This window comes from Lucilia sericata, unplaced genomic scaffold (assembly GCF_015586225.1).
Source record: "Lucilia sericata isolate MDLA Ls3-8-SP2 unplaced genomic scaffold, ASM1558622v1 Contig000342F_arrow, whole genome shotgun sequence".
In the NCBI taxonomy this organism is placed as follows: domain Eukaryota; kingdom Metazoa; phylum Arthropoda; class Insecta; order Diptera; family Calliphoridae; genus Lucilia; species Lucilia sericata.
The window spans coordinates 279,641-300,419 of record NW_023994362.1 but is presented as its reverse complement, the minus strand read 5'-3'; the positions used below and the strand labels follow the sequence as shown (position 1 = coordinate 300,419).

General features: G+C 31.2%; 1 protein-coding gene and 1 long non-coding RNA gene across 2 annotated transcripts in view; one reads left to right on the top strand and one right to left on the bottom strand.

The window, feature by feature from the left end:
* LOC119603820 (ephrin type-B receptor 1-B) overlaps positions 1 to 20,779 on the top strand; it is a 208,674-nt gene that overhangs the window by 20,798 nt on the left and 167,097 nt on the right. The gene's annotated exons all lie outside the window — the stretch shown is intronic.
* Positions 18,698 to 20,310, bottom strand: LOC119603819. The gene is made up of 4 exons (XR_005231431.1): positions 20,175 to 20,310; positions 19,235 to 19,368; positions 19,027 to 19,174; positions 18,698 to 18,947 (listed from the first exon to the last, which is right to left on the bottom strand). It is a non-coding gene; the product is annotated as an uncharacterized LOC119603819 (long non-coding RNA).

Below are 20,779 nucleotides of genomic sequence, written 5' to 3'. Positions count from 1 at the left end.
ATGATGATTTCAGGCAAGGATTGAGTTCATCAGCCGGTATTGAACCAGGTATCACAGGAAGTGTCTGGCGCTAAAACAATTAAAGCACCTCTAAATAAGTTAGAATTACTTCTCATGTCATTTAAAGTGCGATCAAGCGATTCTAAGGATTTTTTGTGGGCCATGGTGCATTCATCCCACACTATCTAAATAATAATATGACGACTTACAGTGACTTTCACAAAATTTGAGACTCCAGCTGTTTTAGTTTCCAAGATACATTAATTTAAGTATTTTCTTTATTTTCATATCTCTAAGATATACCAAGTGTGTTTTGCTATCCTAAAGTTATAATAATTAAAAAACTTACTTTACGATTTTTGAAGATTATATCTCTTACAATTTTCCAGATATACGAATTTTTGCGTTTAATTTATATGGAAGGTGCCAAGCCAAATTGAGGATTCTAGATCTAATAGCTTTCCAGATACACGAATTTTTGTACTTAATTCATATGGGAGGTACCAAGACTGCCTAAAAGTTGCTTGTCCGCAAATTTTTGTCCTAAACATTCAATTTGATACTAAACAAATGAGGACTCTAGCTGTTATATTTTCTCAGATATACTAATTTAAGACTTTATATATATGGGAGGTGCCACGCCCACTGTGTTTAGGCTGCTAATTTCATTCCCATGTATTCATATGGATGTTAATGTTGTACATACAAAATTTGAGCATTCTAGCTCTTACAGTTTCTGAGAGAAGCGACTCTTAATACTTATTTTGTAAATGGGCGTGTTACGTCGCCCACTTTAAATTTTAAAGTAAAAAGTAGCATATAGTTCCTTCCAGACGTACAGGAAGACACTATGAAAATTAATCGCTCCAGCCAGCTGTCTATAAAGGCCAAAACAAACGAAAAAAAAAAATAAATAAATAAACAAACGTACAAACACACATTCATTTTTATACATATAGATCCATATAGGAGGTACCAAAACCCCCTTATGAAAGTCCACCCATTTTTCTCATAAATATTCACTTGGATGTTAAAGGTCTTTGTGGAAAATTAAAATTCTATCTCCAATAGTTTCCCAGATCAACGAATTTTAATATATAACTCATATGGGAGGTACCACGCCCCCTTTTGCTAGTCCGCCCATTTTTTGTCCTAAACATTCAATTTGATACTAAAGTTCCTCCGAAAAAAAATGACGACTCTAAGTAGTTGTTATATTTTCTCAGATATACTAATTTAAGATTTTCTTTATATGGGAGGTGCCACGCCCACTATAGCTAGGCTGCCCATTTTATTCTCATGTGTTCATATGGAAAGTTTTGCATACAAAATTTGAGGTCTGTAGCTCTTGCAGTTTCTGAGATATGCGACTTTTAATACTTATTTTGTATGTGGGCGTGACACGTCGCCCACTTAAAATATTGAAGTAAAAAGTAGCCTATAGCTCCTTTGAGACATATAGGAAGAGACTGTGAAAATTTCAGAAAAATCGGTTCCGCCGTTTAGCTGTCTATTAAGTCCAAACAAACATACAAACACACATTCATTTTTATATATATGTATATAGATACACTTTTATTTTATACCTAATAAAAATAGTTAAAATTAAAACAAATTGTTAAATTGTTTTTTTATTGCATGGAAATATACGATATACTGTGGCTATAAAACATTTGTGTGTTTGAACCAAACTATTTTTGCACTGTTTGATAAAACAATACCATCAAATATTTGTTCAAGTCGGAACATGAAAAAAATATTTCGTTTGTTTGACGCAACTTTATAAATATTTTATAATAAATATTTGGATAAAACATTTTACAGATCTGAACGTAGCTATCTTATATTAGCCTCATGTAATCCAAAACTAAATATTTCCTAACATCATCATCATACATTTTCTTTATTTCTGTTTTTCTCAACAGGAAAGCTTCTGTCCTCAAAAATTGCGCCCTAACATTTTGTAACGAGCGTGGCCTAAAATAGTTTATATTGATATAAGAATTTAATTTGATTTTTTGTTATTTTAATAGAAAACATTTCAATTAGTCTTTATATAAAATATTAATGACAAATGTTGATTAACTTTTGAGTTATGACATCTAAGTATGAACTTTTAATGCAACATAGTAAATTCAGAGAATTCTTCAACATATATATTGATATGGATATCTCCGTTAGGCAATACAATATGATGAGGAAAGTTGTGAACTCTATTCACGAAAATTGTTTCCCATCATATTAACTAATCTTAAAAGCTAAAAAAATTATCCCTGATAATATTAAAATATCAGAAATTTCAGCAGAAATACAATTGCAAAAAATGTTAGACCAAACAGCTATCAGCATTTTAAATAAGCATGATTTTGAAACCAAAAATTATTTAATTCTTGAGTGAAAATGGGGATTTGATGGTAGTAGTGGTCATAGTGTTTATAAACAAAAATTTGAGAACAAAGATGCTACAGATGAATTTCTATTTGTTGCCTCATTTGTTCCATTACGTTTGATAGACAGGGCAGATGAGAAAATGGTATGGCAAAACGATAGACATTCATCATGGAGGTTTATATTAAATCCAAACACTGTGCGCGTGGCATTGAAACGATTTTTATAAAAATTTAGTTTTTTTTTATTTTTTTATATGAAATCAAAACACTGTGCGACAGCTTTTCTGTAAACTCAGATTTAAAAGGAAGGAAGGAAGGGGGTGCTTGGTTAAAAGACTGATACACGGTGAAATATAATTTTCAAAATACATTTCTGTTATCGCTCCCAGATGCTAGGAGCGCTTTAAAATACAAAGCATGACTGTGGATTAATAAAATGTTGAATTTGAGCTGATAATGCAAAGATTGGATATACGGGATGTGGAGTTTCTGATGTTTTCTGATGTGTAATTGATGGATTTGACGGATAGAGTGATTTGATGGCTTATGATGTGCTGAATGATGTTTTGGCAGGATGGAGGAGGAGTTGTGGTGTAAACCGTCACTGACCTTTCTTTAATTTATCGGCAATTTTCCTTTCATGGTTGAGTATGTTGGAGTTTACTCTAAAACATCCTCAACTTATCACAATTGGTCTTTGTGGCCACTGTAATAAGTATTGTCTATTAAAATGGTCCGTGTTTCGGACTACCAATTACGTCCCCTAGGTACTGTTGCCGAATCAACAGAGCCATCTCAGTAGTGTGGTTGAGCGACATATAAGGTTTTACCTTGCTTATGACACCTGTTCTTCCAAAACGGGACTACTATGGCAACCTGCGTGTAACAAACGCAAAGGGGCGGTGCTGAGTCGTATATTTTTGCTCACCCAGTGGATGAAAAAGACCACCGTGAGAAAGGCCAACACGGCAGGTACTCACATAAAGCACTTCGGCATTCATTTGGACCTGTGATAATCCATCCGAATATCGTGTTCTGAGATAACAGAGATCCTAAAATATTCGTACGAATGTCTCCTAGTATAATTCGTGGATACAAATCGGCACCTAATAGCAGTTGATATTCGGTAAATTCCCACAAAGTTCATTTAATTTAAAAAAGATGGTAAAATATCTGAAATGTTCGGTATAACAAGAGCGTAAGTCCGTATAAAATCGAAGGTTCCAAAAGAAAGGCTATTTCGATCGAGAAAAGTTTGGTAGAAATTGCAGTAATAGCCTGGTTAACACCAGAATCATTTGGCAAATGCGCCGAAATCTAATTCTGCAAACGTTATTGACGAGGTTTCTGAACCAGGGTCAATAAGAGCTCGGGCCGGGTATGTCATACCTTGGTGACGTATATTCACCATAGCAGACCCTAAAAGTACTGTCAGATTATCAGACAAGTGGAAAACTTGTCGATTAGAAGGAGAGGGATTATTGCCGTTGGAAGTGGGTACTAAAGATTTCACAGACCTCGACTGTGTTGGTGGAAAGGCTATTTCGATCGAGAAAAGTTTGGTAGAAATTGCAGTAATAGCCTGGTTAACACCAGAATCATTTGGCAAATGCGCCGAAATCTAATTCTGCAAACGTTATTGACGAGGTTTCTGAACCAGGGTCAATAAGAGCTCGGGCCGGGTATGTCATACCTTGGTGACGTATATTCACCATAGCAGACCCTAAAAGTACTGTCAGATTATCAGACAAGTGGAAAACTTGTCGATTAGAAGGAGAGGGATTATTGCCGTTGGAAGTGGGTACTAAAGATTTCACAGACCTCGACTGTGTTGGTGGCAATGCCACAACAGAACTTGTTCCGGTATTGGAACTAGAAGTCGCTTCTTCCGATGATGAAAAATTTCTATGGAGCAAGCTATTATGTCTTTTCTTGCATATTTAACAGCTATGAGCACTTGTGCAGTTCTTAACCTCATGTGTATGTGATAAGCAATTAAGACAACAATGATGTGTCCTAATCGTAGCATATCTTTCCGAAACTAAAAAAATTTTAAAGAGCTTGCAACTTTGATGCTTACAAAGAATTAGCTGCCGGTTGAGAATGATGAGTCTTTATCTTTTGTGTCGTAGACTTCTTTGTCTGAGGCGTTTCTCGAATATCACAAAGATATTCTAAAGTTTGGATCCTTTCCGTAAGAAAAGCATTAATCTCTTTCCAGCGTGATAGAGGAAATTTATTCTTAATGCTCTGTTCCCATAAGGTCACAGTGCAATTAGAAATACGCTATATGCACACAAAGACAAGAATGGGTACCCAATTCTCTGTCGGCACTTCATACTCCGACAACGCTTTCAAAAAACTATTAAGGTGCAGGGCCAATGTACGCGGCAATCAGCTGCTCGGCTTGCCGCTTGAAAATTTTGGTGAAGGGCCAATGCACGCGGAATCAGTTGAACACAAAATCATATAACTGAATCACTTTTCAATTTCAAAATAACACCAATTAATTCCAATTGAATTTTTTATTTGTTATTCAAATGTTTTTTGTTTTAGAATTTATTTTTTTCCTTATTGCTGATTTTAAAAATGATAACATAAAAAATTTTGTATGACAATTGATTTTCAAGCGGCCGTGCGGAAAAGTTGAACAATATTTAACTTTGCCGCGTCGCTCATCATTGCCAAATCAAAATATTCGTAATGTGTCAATATTTTTATATGGAAAATTTTGTAAACACATTAATTTTATTAAAGCTGGTAATGCTGCTGCCGCTTGAAGCCGCACGCCGCGTACATTGGCCCTGCACTATTAATGCCTCCTTGTAACTCTTTGAGGCCTGTAAAATACCCTTTTTCCAAGACTGGAAGACTAAAAAGCGCTTTTAATTGGTTATTAACCAACCTACGCGTATTCTCATTTGCTGCATTTAATACTTGCCAAGCCATTTGAAACCCTTTATCTAAAAGCGGACATTGTGATACAATTTTCTTTGTGTCGCCACTAGTCTTACGTAGCAAGAGACATAACCTTTCAATGTCAGTAAGATGAGAGCTATTTATGTATAAAGCCGCAAACAAATAACGAAAGGTGGGCCATGAAAGGTAATCGCCCTCAAACATTTCTACGTCGCAGGGTGGTAAAGTCAAATTATGACTTTATCTCAATTTCACCAGGTTCAGTGCCCTCAGAAGTTGTCAAGAAATCTAAACATAAGTCATAAGTGTGTCTTCATGAACTCTATATTGCGCTTCAAAACTAATAACCGAATCCGAAGCTCTTATAAAGCGATAAAATGGTGTAATAGACGTGTTTTGCCTTTTCTTCCATTCAAATCGCAAGTTTAAAACACAAAATTTATTATTGAATAAAAGTTTGTAACTTTTATAAAAAAATCAAAATTTTTATTGATGATATCAAAGAAATATATATTTAATAAATTAAATTTGAATTATTTTCACTAAATTTGTTCAATATTAAACGAAAATTAATTTTGTCAAATTTAATTGAACGATATGATAGTCAAATTGACCAACCGTAAGGTGACTACTTATGAATGAAGAAGAAACAAGTAAATACTTTAGCTTATGTATTTACTTAAAGCGCAACAAACAGTGGTGATAGAGGGTATATATAAGTTTGTCATTCCGTGTGTAACACCTAGAAATATTCATCTGACTCCCAACAAAGCATATATATTCCGGGTCCTTATCAAATTCTGAGTCGATTTAGCTATGTCCGTCTGTCCGCCAGTCTGTCTATGTAAAACAGGCTCACGGAAAAATTATGCTAAATAAATTAATGAAATTCGGCTAAAAGATTCACTATTGTCCTTGGCAGTTTGGTATTGAAAATGAGCAAAATCGGTTTACATCAGAGACAGTTATGAATTAAAATTTAAAAAAACTCCGAAAAAATTAAACTTTTTTAACACATTCTAATACAATATTTACAAAAACTATGCGATATAAATTCATAATAATCAGCACACAATTGTTTCTATATGAAAGCTTGATTCCTCTTAAAAATGGGCGGAATCGGTCCACACTTTCATATACCTCCGATACAAATGTACATATTCCTGGCAATAAAAAATATCTTTACAAACTTTTACTTGTATGTCAATTAAATTCATGTAGAGGAAAAATTTTCTGAATCGGTTCATATTTGGTCATAGTTCCCATACAAAGCTCCCTCCCGATAAACACCTAAACGCACATAATTCATTACCAAATAATGGTATCCATAAAAAATTTTGCACAAATATTGCTTATATACACAGAAATGATACTGTAAAATTTGTCCACTATCGGACCATATTTGTTCAAATCTCATATACAAGGTCCCCTCAGGAAAATCACATAAACACACATAACTCATTACCAAATAATGGAATCCAATTTTGGCACAAATATTGCCTTTATATATAGAAATGATACTGTAAACATTTCTCACGATCGGTCCCTATTTGGTATAGCTGCCATACAAGTTCCCCTTCCGAAAATAATTCCCATATTTGGCCATAGCTCCCATATAAGGTCCCCTCCAATATATCACTTAAATTCATATTACTCATTACCAAACAACGATATTCATGCAAAATTTAACATAGACATTTCTTTTGTATACAAAATTTTATTTTAATTTTTTTTTCGTCCAAAATCGGTCCAAAATATGGGTTCGATCGGTCCCATACAAAGCCTCTTCCGAAAATCAATTTAATTTTGATAGCTTTTATCTACAGATATAGCTGTAAAAACACTTTAACCGTATATAATTAATTTTTTTTAGTAAAATGAATTTAGTATAAACAATTTCTGAACAACAGTACACATATCTAAATTTCCTTAAATATTTCACATACATGCATACCTGGAAGTTAATAAATATTTTTTAAGCTTATTTTATGGCGCTATAAAATATTATAGAAAATCGTGTTTATAATGCTGCGAAAAACTTGTAATTGTAATAGATTTAAAATATTTAAATCTTTGCTTGTTCTATTAGAAAAGATGAGAAACCCTATTTCCACAAATATTTGATTAACTAAAAGGTTATTAATATAAAAGCTGTGAGGTCAAAGCATAGGTAAAATTATTTAGTTTTAAAATCGCCCTTTCCAGATCCAGTTCCCGATCTGCTAGCGCATATCTTAAGCTGTATCTGTTTTGTGAGGGCTATGTGTTTCCAAAATTTTTGTTGGGTGTAAAGTACTTTAAAATTTTTCAATAACAATTTTATACAAACTTGTGTATGTATTGAAAAATTTGTACTTCAATTTTTTCATTTCGAAATAAAAATAGAATATTTATAAGAATATCCGTTTTATTAAAATATACTTTTGTGGGATTATTGATTAAACATCTTCAGAAATAAACGGTTTCTTGAAGGAAATTAAGGTAAACTTAATATAATTTCAAAATTTAATGACCTTATTAAAGGATTTGTTTTATGCATAGGTTTGGAAAGGAATTTTTCATCCGGAACATAATAATTTCATTCAATTTAATTTTGAACATCAAGATTTGTTAATTGAAGAATAATCTGTTCAATTGTATATGCCAATTTCACCGGATTTGAATAATTTTGAATCAGACTCCTCAACTTTTATAATTTAGCAACTAGTATCGCAAACCCTCAGCATCTTTCCGAAATTCATCTCTAATCAAACTTGAACTAAACATTCAAATAATTATCTAACCTAAAATCCGCAAAAACTTATCTAAAATCTACATAAACTTAAAATTTAAACTGATTTAATCACTAAAACTTATTTCATCTTACTTTATTGATAAATCTAAACTATTTTTATCTTCAAAAAAGTCTCTAAAACTAATTTGGTTTAATTTAAACGATAAACTAAACCTAATTTTGTCTTAAAGCTATTAAAACTATAATTTTTATCTTAAAACTATCTTAAATTTTATCTAATTTAACTTATAATCTAATTCATTTATCTTAAACCTAATGTTTTTATTTAATGGCTGAAGGTTTTCTACTTTACTTGCATCTAACTTATCTTAAAACTTTAATTTTCTTAAATTTTATCTAATTTTTTATTCTAATCTGGCTTAATCTTAACTTAATTTAATTAACTTAAGTTTATCTAAAATTAAACTTAATTCTAACTAAAGTTAACCTATAATTGCAATACACTTATACACTACCACTTTATACACCCTACACACAAAACCTATAAAATATGAGAAATTCAAAATTATAATAAACCCAAATTCAGCATCACTTCAGGCCTGTTGTCATCGTTGGATTATGTTTGATAAGTTTTAAAATGTTAAGTGTTCTTTTAAATTCTCTATGTATATAAGTATTCTAAATTGAATGTTTGTTTTGTTTTGTTAAAACATTTATGTTATTAACATAATATTTTAAAGTTTTATGTTAATAACATTTGAAAGCAAACTTAAAATTTTTATTGTTGAATATTTCAATTTAGAATACTTGGAAAAATAATAATAATAATAAAACAAGAAATTTAGGGCCAATCTTTAGGTGAAAGATTAGCGGTTAAATTAAAATTAATCCTCGAAAGTTGTTTTTGAATAATCAATTAGTTAATTTTGTTTGCAAGTTTAAGCGCCCAATGGAGGTGGTTTAAACTTAAACATGAAATGCAAAAGTCTAAACAGCTGATGCAAAAAAATTAATACAATTTTTATAAATATAAACATGGGCACTTCAAAATAAATTTTTTTGTTTTAAATTTAAGTTTTCATTAATTTTCATATTAAATTTACAATTGTCTTCTTTTTTATAAAACATGCATTGGTTTGATAACAAACAGTGACGTTTTCTGTTGTTTTGTAAGGCAACACTGCGAAGTTTAATCTTGTACTCAAAAACATCAAAGGGTATTAACATCAGATTGAATTTGTTTTTAGATTAACTAATCTGATTATTAATTGGCATTTGATTGCCAACTCAAAAACCCGCTCTTACACTGCAGAACAAAAATTAAAAAATATTTTATTTTTTTTAACATGTTAAGATTTAATTTTAAAAATAAATATTATTAATTTTATTTAAATTATGATTATTTAAAATTTACAGTTAGGGAATCATTATAGGGCTATGTTGCAGATTCTTTTTTTATACCCTTCACCTTCGTGAGAAGGGTATATATAAGTTTGTCATTCCGTTTGTAATTTCCAAAATATAATTTTCCGACCCTATAAAGTATATATATTCTGAATCCTTATAGATAGCGGAGTCGATTAAGCCATGTCCGTCTGTCTGTCTGCCTGTTGAAATCAGTTTTCTGAAGAACCCAGATATCTTCGGGATCCAAATCTTCGATAATTCTATCAGACATGTTTTCAAGAAGTTTCTATTTAAAATCAGCAAAGTCCGTCCATAAACAACGGAGATATAAGCAAAAATCCAAGACAACCTCTGAAAATTTCATAAAAAGACATTTTTTTCATGCTTTGATAAATAAGCAACAACACTGCTTATTAATTGCGTTGTGTATTTTGTTTTTTGAGTATTTCGTTTCGTATGTTTAGAGGGCTGTGTGTTTCATTGCCTTGTGTATATTGTTTTTGTTTCTTGGTGTATTCAGTACCTCGTTTCTGTAATTTTCTCGAATCGAGAAAAAACTTAAAATATAATAGTCTTCCAGTTTTTAACAGTGTGACTCTGATTATTTTGAAACTGTACTCATTAATAAGAAATTTTTAAATTTCTTGTATTCACCCTAGTTTACACAAGATGATCATGAATTTTTCGACAGATTTTCTCGATGAGAAAATTACAGAAACGGGGCACAGTTTCGTATGTTTGGATGGCTGTGTGTTTCATTGCCTTGTGCATATTGTTTTTGTTTTCTTGGTGTATTCAGTTCCGTATGTTTGGATGTCTGTTGGTTTCATTGCTTTGTGTATTTTGTTTTTTTTTTGTGTATCATTTTTTTGAGTCGATTAAGACATGTCCGTCCGTCCGTCTATCCGGCTGGCTGGCTGTCCATGTAAACTTTGTGCGCAAGGTACAGGCCGCAATTTTCAAGATAATTTGATGAAATTTGAACCAAGCATGTTTTTTAGCACAGGGACGAAGCCTATTGAAAATGGTTGAAATCGGTCCATTATTTCACCTAGCCCCTAGTACCTCCCGATTTGGACTTTTTATGCCATAATTACGTGAAATATACTACTATCTCTCTAAAAATTGGCACAAATAAGTTTTATAAAAGTATAAATGACATTGAAGATTTTCGTAATGATCGGCCCTTATTTGCTAGCCCCCATACAAACGCCCCTTCAAAAAAGTCTTAAACGTCTAAAATTGACTTGTAACCATTTGTATCGCAATGAAACTCAACAAAACTAACTGTTATTTAGAAATATATCCTTTTCCCAAATTTAATGAGGATCGGCCAATGTTTGACCTATACTCCTATATGAAGCCTCATTTAGAAAATTGCTTACATACTTTGCAATTAAGGTAAAATTCAACATAAAAGTTTCGTTATGAAAAATAAAAATTTTTAAAATATACTCATGGTGTGGGGTATTATATGGTCGGCCATGCCCGACTATACTTTCCTACTTGTTTTGTTTCGCTATTGCTATAATAATGATATAGTCGGGAAAATTAAATAAATTTAAATTTTATAAAATTGATAATTTTTAAATACACTATGGTGAAGGGTACATAAAATTCGGCACAGTCGAATATAGCACTCTTGCTTGTTTAAAGATAGTAAGGTTGAGAGGGTCTAGACAGAGACTTCTCTTGTGATTTAGGTTCAAACTTTATTTATTTCTTTATTTTGTTTAGTTTAGCTATCAAAATATTAACTAAACAAAATAAAGAAATAAACAAAGTTTGAACCTAAATCACAAGAGAAGTTGGTGACATTACTTCTCTGTCTAGACCCTCTCAACCTTACTATCTTTAAAAAGAAGAATCTGCAAGATGGCCCTATAATGATTCCCTAACTGTAAATGTTTAACTAACCTTTCGTCGAATTAGAAAAATTTTAAATAATCATAATTTAAATAAAATTAATAATATTTATTATTAAAATTGAATCTTAACATGTTAAAAAAAATAAAATATTGTTTAATTTTTGTTGTGTAGTGTAAATGTCTAGTTTTATTATTATTATTATTTTTCCAAGTATTCTAAATTGAAATACTCAACAATCAAAATTTTAAGTTTACTTTCCAATGTTATTAACATAAATCATTAAAATATAATGTTAATAAAATAAATGTTTTAACAAAACTAAACAAACATTTAATTTAGAATACTTATATACATAGAGAATTTAAATGAATACTAAACAATTTAAAACTTACGAAACATAATCCAATGATGACAACAGGCCTGAAGTGATGCTGAATTTGGGTTTATTATAATTTTGAATTTTAAATTCTCATATTTTATAGGTTTTGCATGTATTTATGTATGTATGTTAGTGTTTATGTGTGTAGGGTGTATAAAGTGTTAGTGTATACACACATGGACAAAAAAAAATACACTTACATTCAATACATTTTCATGTATTATATTTGCATGTGGCATTAAGTGTTAGTGGAAACTCTATGTTATTTTATCGGTTTCGATATGACAATACCATTTATTGTTAGAAAAAAGCAAAACTATCTTTCATTTTAAAATGTTGACATTTTTGTTCGTGGGGAGCTTTCATTGCTTCGACAAAAAAATCAATACATTTTAATTATATTTGTATTTTTAAGTTTTTAATCGGATTTTTTGAAAAGGTTTGTGATTTTTTTTTTAATTCCCTTTTAGTTATTATAAAATAAATGGGAAAATATTTAATAGATGAGTTGAGGCAAGCTTTGTACTACCGAAAAGAAGAGAACTACGTTGACGCTAATATATAAGGAAAAAAGTCTTCGTTTTATTATCGCAACCTTGGATCGTTCCTTATCTTTTGTACAAAATGCGCTTAAGAGACAACCATCAGCTGAACACCGTGGAAGACCAAAGAAAACATCTCCAACAACAGATAATCGTATAATTGCTATGGCAAAAAATACTCTTTCATCTCTTCCAGAGCCATTTATGCAGACAAACGTTGAAGACTATACAATGTCAATTTACCTGGTAGAATAGCCAGAAGAATTCATTTGCTTCGGCAAAAAAATAAAGAAACGGCTAACTTTCGCCAGAATTCACTCAAATTGGTCCGGACCAAAAGGTGAAAAAATATGGCGTAATATCGTATGGACCGACGACACTAAAATTTATTTGTTAGGAAATGGCTTGGCTAGGAAGGAATGTACAATGCCCCAAAGGTAAAGAATCTCATGTTCGTTTTAGTAAGATGGTCAAACACGGCGGAAGCAACATAGTGGTTTAGGGCTGTTTTTCGTGGAACGGTATTAGTCCTATTCATCGGATTTCCGATACCATGACAAGATTTCAATACATGTACATCCTAGAAAATATTATGTTGCCCTCTGCTGAAAAAATATGCCTCTCTTTCCTCTTTCCACCAAGATTATGATCCTAAGCACACCTCAAAGTTGTGTCAGGATTGATTTAAAGATAACGAAGTTGTCTTACTGGACTGGCCAAGTCAGTCATCTGACCTCAACCAAATAGTAAACCTTTAGGGACAATGAAAAAGAAGAGCAGCTAATGAAAGTTTTCAAAATAATAACCAATTACGGGCCTTTATCCAGAAAATGTGGTACGAAATACCAGTGGAAACCTACCGTAAACTGATCACCAGTATCAAAGTTATTTAAATTAATAGTAGTTACACTGCATACTAGCAAACAAATGTTATAATGAACAAAAAAATTAAAAAAAATTGAATTAGATTTACTTTTCTGGTAACTTTGCTGAATGTACTTATTTTTTTGTCCACCATTTTAAAACATTTTTAAGAAGACTGAAAGCTGTTTAGGATTTTAATTTATTTTTCTTTCGTATTTTTATTTTAAATCTTCTAAAAAAATTAATTAGGTTCACTTTTTAATTTATCTTCAATTAATATATTATTGTAAGCTTTTAAACAGAACTTTTACTGGTGTATTTATTTTTTTGTCCAGATGTGTAAGTGTATTAAAATTATAGGTTAATTTTAGTTAGAATTGAGTTTAATTTTAGATAAACTTAAGTTAATTAAATTGAAATTAAGTTAAGATTAGAATAAAAAATTAGATAAAATTTAAGAAAATTAAAGTTTTAAGATAAGTTAGATGCAAGTAAAGAAGAAAAGCTTTAGCAATTTAATAAAAAAAATTACGTTTAAGATAAATTAATTAGATTATAAGTTAAATTAGATAAAATATAAGAAAGTTATACCCTACACCACAGGGTATATTGGGTTTGTGCTGATGTTTGTAACATAAAAAAATATTCGTCCTATACCCACCTTAAAGTATACCAATCGGCTTAGAATCGTTTTCTGAGCCGATTTAGCTATGTCCGTTCGTCCGTCTGGCTGGCTGTCCATGTAAACCTTGTGCGCAAGGTACAGGTCGCAATTTTCAAGATAATTGGATGAAATTTGGCACACACTCTTTTTTAATGGTTAAAATCGGTTCATTATTTCACCTAGCCCCCATACAACAGAACACCTCGAAAAGGGTTTCTGAGCTTATAATTGTATTAAATATACCTGTATATCGATAAAAAGCAGCACAACTAAGTTTTCTACAAGCCTTGATGACTTTGCCAAATTTCATAAAGATCGGGCCTCAGTTGACCCTGGCTCCCATACAAAGTCCCCTTCCGAAAATTACTTGAATGTCGAAAATTAACTTAAAAAATAAATATTATGTAAATATAAATATATTCACAAAACTTTATCGGGCTTGGTCCATATTTGATGGTGGTGGTATATTGATTTTGTCATTCCGTTTGTAACATATCGAAATATTGATCAGATACCCACAAAAGTATATATATTCTCGGTGCCTATTAAATTTTAATACGTTATAGCCATGTCCGTCCGTGTTTTTGAAATTTTCCGCAAATATTTTCTATAGGTAAGGTTTGTTTGTTTTGAAAATGGGCAATATCGGTGCATGTTTCCGGATAGCCTCATACCAGTGGACCCCCGAAAAACAGCTTTAATGGGCTTTAACATAAATAAGCTTTATTACTGACTTAAAAATACGAGCATAGCGATGAAATCTAACATATGTAAGTGTTTTAGGAGTCTAAACATCTCTACTAAATTTTATGTAGATCGGTCCATAAATGACCCTACCCCCATATAAGATCCCCTTCAGAAAAATACTTTCACGCTCATTACTGGCTTACAAATACGAGTAAAACGATGAAATTCGATACACATAAGTTTTATACGAGTCAAAACCTCTCTACCAAATTTATTGAGGATCGGTCTATATTTTACCCTACCCGCATATAGGGTCCCCTTTAGAAAAAAAACGATCATTGCTGGCTGAAAAATACGTGTATAGTTATGAAATTTGATATAAAAAACTTTTATAGGAACTTAAATCTTCCTACCGTATTTCATGATGAAAGTGTCACTCGTCCTACCCGCCCATATAAGCCCTTCAAAAAATTACTTTAACACTAATTACTACTGGCATAAAAATGCTAGTAAAGCGATGATAGTCGATGTAAGAACCAATATCTAAACAATTTTATAAAAACAATCAATAATTCACCCTACTCCTCATATAAGGACCTCCTCACTTAATTATATGATTATGATTCAGAAAATTTTGAGTACAGCGATGAAAATCGACATAAAAAGTTTATACTTAGAAACATAATTCTTCATTCCGAATTTAATGAGGATTAATTTATAAATGACCATAGCCTCTATATAAGGATCCTTTCAGGAAAGGGTTTTGCTTATTAAAACACGAGTTTTCCTTATTTAAAAATACGAGTATAGCGATGAAATTCGACATACATAATCAAGTTCTGTACAAAATTGTATGTGTTCGTTTCATAATTTATCCTTCCCGCATATAAGGTCCCCTTCAAAAAATTACTATTACACTCATGACTGAGTTAAAAAACGAGTAGAGTGATGAAATTGCCTACGGCGATCTACGTAAGGTAAAAATGTGAAATTTGGATATGACAGTTTTCTTGTGTATATAAACTAGGGTGATCGACTCGATTTTTCAACCGGTTTTAAAACCGGGTTTTTCTGCTTTACCAGTGTCGGTTTTTTCTTAATGTTGATTTTTCGAATATCGAATAACCCGGTCTTTTCACTTTTTAAAAACCGGTTTCGAATACTTTTATTTGCTTTGTATTCAAAGATTATTTAAATGAAAATTTTAAGTAAATAATAATACAGCCCGTCTAAATTTTAAAAATATTCGAGTCGAGGAACTAGCGTATATTTTTCTACAGCTCCTTTGGTTAAACTTTTTTGTAAAATGGATAACTGTTTGATAAAATTTTATCAATCTTAAGATTATATTCCAATTACAATAATTAATTTACGGCTGAAATTTTATGGAAGTGTTGGAATGCCTATGCAAATTTCCTAAACAGGGCTTTTAAAATAAGCACTTTTTTCCTAATTTTGTATATTAAAGAAATAATGTAAATCAGACGACTAGATCTAAAGTTATAATCTTTTAAACTGTTAAAAATCATTTCGGGCCATGTTTTATTAATCAAATTTAAACATAAACATTAGGTTTTTCAAATTAAAATATATTTTTTTAATTTATAATGAAAAACCGGTTAACCGGTTTTTTCTGAATTTGAAAAATATCAACCGATTTTTCAACTATTCGAACTATTCGAAAACCGGGTTTTGAAAAATGTCGAATAATCGATCACCCTAATATAAACCGATTGAAATTTAATTTTTTTCTATGTTACCTGCTTTGGATTTTAGAAGACATTACATATACGTAACAGTGTGCATTACCCACGAATTTATTTATTTATTGATGAAAAACTAAATTTCTAAAGGAGGCTTTACATGGGAGTTAGGGTCAAATATAGGCCAATCCTCAACAAATTGGGGGATGTAATTTTATATAATGGTTAGTTGTGCTGAATTTCATCGCGATATTAATGGTTATAAGTAAATTTTTGGACGTCTAAGTTATGTTTTAAAGGGGGATTTGCATGGGGGCTAGGGTCAAACGACGGCCGATCATTATAAAAATTGGCATGGTCATTTAGGCCTTAGTTGAGCTAATTTTTGAAGAGATGAGTAGTATATTTGACGTAGTTATGAGTTAAAAACCCTAAATCGGAAGGTAAGGTTGTATGGAGGCTAGGTGAAATAATGGACCGATTTCAACCATTTTCAATAGGCATCGTCCTTGAAAACGATTGAAAACTCGTATGGTGCAAATTTTATCAAAATATCTTGAAAATTGTGGCCTGTAGCTTGCGCACAAGGTTTACATGGACAGCCAGCCGGACAGACGGAAGGACATGTCTTAATCGACTCAGAAAGTGATTCTGAGTCCATCGATACTCTTAAAGGTGGGTGTATGACCAATATTTTTATGCGTTACAAACATCAACACAAACGTATAATACCCTCCCCACTATAGTTTTTGTTAAATTTTTTACTTATTTTTCGATAAAATAATTTGTTGGTTTGATTATAAAATTTGTTGAGTAATTAGAAAAAAAATTGATAATTGTTTTTATTAAGACAACCATTTTTATACCCACCATCAAAAAAGATGGGGGGTATATTGATTTTGTCATTCCGTTTGTAACACATCTAAATATTGGTCATAGACCCACAAAAGTATATACATATATTCCATGTCCGTCTGTCTGTCTGTTGAAAGCACGATAGAGTCCGAAAGGAACGAGATAGAGGATTGAAATTTTCTCTATAGGTAAGGTTTGTTTGGTATTGAAAATGGGCAATATCGGTCCACGTTTTCGGATATCCCCCATACAAGTGGACCCCCGAAAAACAGCTTTAATGGGCATATCTGTTTCAAAAGTACGAGTATAGACATGAAATTCGACATAAATAAGTTTCATATGACCCAAAATCTCCCTACCTAATTTTGTGAGCATTGGTCCATAATTGACCCTAACCCCCATATAAGGCCCCCTTCAGAAAATTACTTTAACGCTCATTACTGACTTAAAAATACGAGTATAGTGATGAAATTCGACAACCATAAGTTTCAATTTAGCCAAAATCTCTCTATCAAGTCTTATGTGGATCGGTCCATAGTTGACCCTAACCATATATAAGGTCCCCTTCAAAAAATTAGTTTGACGGTCATTACTGGCTTAAAAATACTAGTATAACAATGAAATTTGACATAAAAAGTCTCTTATGATCCAAAACCTCTCTACCAAATTTTATGAGGATCGGTCCATAATAGACCCTACCTCCCATATAAGGTTCCCTTCAGAAAATGACTTTAACGCTCATTACTGGCTTAAAAATATGAGTATAGTGATAAAATTTAACACACATAAGTTTCATATGATCCAAAATTTCCCTACCTAATTTTATGTTGATCGGTCCATAATTGACCGTACACCCCCGCCCCTATAAGGTCCCCTTCAGAATATGACTTTAACGCTCATTACTGGCTACGGTATAGTGATGAAATTTGACACACATAAGTTTAAATGAAGCCAAAATCTTTCTATCAATCTATATGTGGATCAGTCCATAATTGACCCTACACCCTATATAAAAAATTACTTAAACGATCATTACTGGCTTAAAAATACAGAATACAGAAAAGCGATGAAATTCGACACACATATTTTTATACGAGTTAAATTCTCTCTACAAAATGTATTGAGGATATTTCCATAAAAAAATTATTTTAACGATCTTTGCTGACTTAAAAATACGTGAACAGTTATGAAATTTTATATAGGAAACATTTATAGGAACATAAATCTTCCTAACGAATTTCATGCGAAAGTGTCGGAAAGTGATATTCGATGTAAAGATGTTTTGTATGAACCTAAATTGGTGCAAAAAATTTTATGAAAAACGGTCAATTATTAACCCTATCTCTCATATAAGATCTTCTTCAGTTAATTTGATGACTGAGTGTTTATTGGGGAGCATTCCTTTTAAGGCATACGGTTTGATGGTGGGTATATGAGATTCGGCATAGCCGAATATAACACTCTCACTTGTTTTTGTTGGACTTAATGCTAATTTCAATTAAAAATATCATTGATTTGACTAATTTTTTTGGCAAACTTGTTTTTTTTTCAGCCCCAAATAATAAAAAAAAATTATTTTTACTTTTATTTTATTTAAAAATATATATACGTATGTAATGCTATTACAATAAAATATAATATTATATTGTACATTTGAGGATATAAATAAATAAATAATTTTTAAAGTAACATAAAATTGAGAAATAATTTTTAAGTTTTAAGCAACCGTGGTTGGATTGTACTATGTTGAAGTTTAAGGAGTTTTAATTTCATATTCAGCTTCTCTTTGGTTTCTGCAACTATGGCAAACGAAGTAAGAGAATCTGTTACGGTAAACTTTTTTCTGGTTTGGACTCCGACTTTTTCAGTAACTAATTTCTGCTGAGGTGGAAACAAGTAATGGAGGAAATATAGAATAGAAAATATCCTCTATCCTGATAAAAAAAGAAATAAAATGTGATTATGTAAATGTTAAATGTCAATTATATAAAAGTCAATAACATAGCAGCTTACCATCATTGCACGACTTCAAATTTTTCAGCATTGTTGTAACAGAAACGTTTGGTACTTTAGTCTGAAACAGATGTAACAAATTACATATTTTCCGTAAAAACCCACTTGGTTTTCACTGGTTTAGCTTCAGATTAAAATCTATGTTAATCTGTAAAATTTAAGTTAGTTAAAAATAATCTAATTTATAGTGTATTAAGAGTTAACTTACGGAAGGTTTTATGTATTCAGGACATAATTTTAACATCTCGGATAAAGACTTTGATCCTCAATTTGCTGAAATCTACATTTATAACATTTCCTCCAATATAAATCCATTTCATCGTTACTGTAGTATAATCTTACCTAATTCATTACGTTTTAAAAGACAAAAGACAGTATTATAAAAATATTCCTGAAATTATATAATAGTTAATTTGTATTTATGTATATCTTTTGCACAAAATATATTTCTGTGGAGTTGGTAGTGTATCTGTGGGTTCGATTCCCACCAGAGACTCTGGTCTGCTACACTACAACGGGCATATGGTCATCGTCACCCTGCCCGATAAATATGGTTAGAATATAATATTTAATTGTGTTGTAATGGACAAAAGTAGTATTGAAATGGGAAGGCAGAAGAAAATCTGCCTTCTCATTTGTTTTCAGTGAAGAAGATAATATTTTTTTTGAAATTGTGGAAAAGAAAATATTTTTTTATAAAATTGTGAACTTGCAGAAGGGAAGAAATTATTTATTTACTGAAAATTGAGAATGTATAATAATACATACATATGTATGTAATTATGTATGTTAAAAGCCCATACAAAAAATACGTTTTAGCATGGAGAAAATTTTTTATTTTTTGCACTTTTAATTGTGACGAAATTAGAAACTGATGACTTGCATAAATATAGTTTTGATAGTTTTTTTATAAGAGTAATGTAGAATAATTGGTGTGTAAATAAAAAAACGGAACATTAATTTCCGTTGAATTTAACCTTGAATTTAACAGTTCCATGCAGCTGGGTTGTTGACCCAAATTAATTGCATATGCAAAATATTTGTAATTATCCTGTAAACTTTTTTAAACAAAATTAATCAAGAAAAATTGATTTATACAAAAACTAAAAAAAATGTGGAGTAAGCATAATTTATTAAATTTAACATACATGTATGTATCTATTAACTGTTGATCGCCTGTTGCTCTATTTGATAATTTCAAGCATGTTCGTGGAAGAGTTTTAGATTGCAATAAAGTCAACGTTTAAGTGTGAATCGATGAATATATTTTTCTTCACAATACATATGTATGTAATAATGTTGAAAGTACATACAAACAATTTTTAACAGGGAGACAATTTCTAATTTTTGCACTTTTAATTGTGACGAAATTAGAAAGTTATGACTTGCATAAATAGCATTTGAGTATTTTTGGTTTGTTTATATGAATAAATAACCTTGAGTAAGGCTGCACAGTGGGGCAGAATCGAAATTTTTTGGAAATAAATCTGGCATTTCTAAACGGCTGATCCGATCGGGATAAAATTTGGCGTGAGCGTATTCGAGTATTCGAGTTTAAGTTTTGAAGATGAACCCTGCAGATGCCCCAGGGACGGCGCTGTGGCGGCTCAAAGTAGGGTACCTACGACATGTAAAATTTTTAAACTCGTGCCATGTTTTTGTTTTTCACCCAAATAAAAAGATTTTTATATTTTCTGAAAGCGCGACGAGATCTTGAAAAAACATGCTTGGACATACTACTTATCTCTTATAA